The 1351-nt window shown below is 61.4% G+C and overlaps 1 protein-coding gene across 1 annotated transcript in view; it reads left to right on the top strand.

The window, feature by feature from the left end:
* Positions 1 to 601, top strand: part of SUCNR1 (succinate receptor 1) — a 36328-nt gene extending 35727 nt beyond the window's left edge. The window contains exon 7 of the mRNA XM_027685713.1: positions 592 to 601. The gene's annotated coding sequence lies outside the window, so the exon portion shown is untranslated. The remainder of the gene's footprint in view (positions 1 to 591) is intronic.
* The last annotated feature ends 750 nt before the right edge of the window (positions 602 to 1351 follow it).

Here is a 1351-nt window from a genome sequence, read left to right as displayed (position 1 = left end):
CACCGAGCTGAGCTGTGGCTCCGTGAGCTCAGGCACCAAGCTGAGCTGTGGCTCTGTGAGCTCCCAACACCGAGCTGAGCTGTGGCTCCGTGAGCTCAGGCACCAAGCTGAGCTGTGGCTCTGTGAGCCCCCAACACCGAGCTGAGCTGTGGCTCTGGGAGCCCCCAACACCGAGCTGTGCTGTGGCTCCGTGAGCTCAGGCACCGAGCTGAGCTGTGGCTCCGGCTGCGGCCGCCATGCAAAAGCACTTCCTCTGCCACGTCCCTTTTTATTCGCTGAAAGTAAATTTTTGCCTCTTTAAGAAGCTATATATGCAAACCCCAGCCCGTGGCCATGGTTACTGCTGTACGCAGGGCTCGCTCACCCTTGGCCCTACAGGTTTGGTGTCGTTCTCTGGCCCGTCACCGCTTCCCCCCGGCCAGGCCGCCGTCCCATGGTGGCAGAGAGTGGCACGCTGCAATTGGCCCCGTGGCACGGGAGGCGGTGGCTGTGCCGGCGGTGCTGCCAGAGCCCCACACACCCCGCAGGAGCCCCAGGTGGGGACTGAGCCTCCGGCCCCAGCGCAGCCCTGGCCGGCCCCGCAGATCCCAGCGGCACAGGGCGGCTGTCGGCGGCTCACGGTGAGTTCTTTGGGTGGTTTTATCGCCGTGTTTCCTTGCGCTGCCTTCGCGTGTGGGTCTCGCTATCCTGAGCTATGGAAGTTTGAATAATGGGTTAGAGAAATTGATACTAAATGCAAGATTTTGCTGGGCAAAGTTTGAGTAAGAAAACTCCGCGGTTCGAAATAGCGCTGAAAGAGTGGCGGTCAGACCCTGCCAGAGACCTTTGGTGGTGTGTGCTGGGGGTGCAGAGAGACCCTCATGGTGTGGAGCTGCACCCTGAGTGAGCACTGAGTGCCCTTGGGGACACATGGGGACAAACATGGCACAGGAGCTGCACTCTGAGTGAGCACTGAGCACCCTTGGGGACACATGGGGACAAACATGGCACGGGAGCCGCTGCCACGGCGCCGGCAGGTGCATCTTCTCTTTTCTGCTGCTTTGACTGCAGTTTTGTCAGTTGATCTCCTGTGGGGCTTACTGTGCTGGGAAACTAGAGAGAAGGGTTTCCACGTGCTCACAGGAGCCCCTGAGCTGGTTTAACATCTGTTCTGTTCTGTTGGTGGAGTGGAGACAGGGCTGGCTGAGGCGCTGCCCCGCTTTGGGGTTGTGTTGCTCCTCCGCAGGGTCCCTCCAGCCCCGGGCAAGGCGGGGGGGTGCCCATCCCTGCAGCATCGGGGGGGGTGCCCATCCCTGCAGCATCGTTCCTCAGCCCCGCTGCACTCCCCGGGGGGGGTTGTTGGTTAAGCCCA

The sequence above is a fragment of the Neopelma chrysocephalum genome, unplaced genomic scaffold (assembly GCF_003984885.1).
Source record: "Neopelma chrysocephalum unplaced genomic scaffold, ASM398488v2 Primary Assembly neopelma1_69, whole genome shotgun sequence".
In the NCBI taxonomy this organism is placed as follows: Eukaryota; Metazoa; Chordata; class Aves; order Passeriformes; family Pipridae; genus Neopelma; species Neopelma chrysocephalum.
Note: the sequence above shows the minus strand (reverse complement) of the source record. Positions and strands in the feature narration are given on the sequence as shown.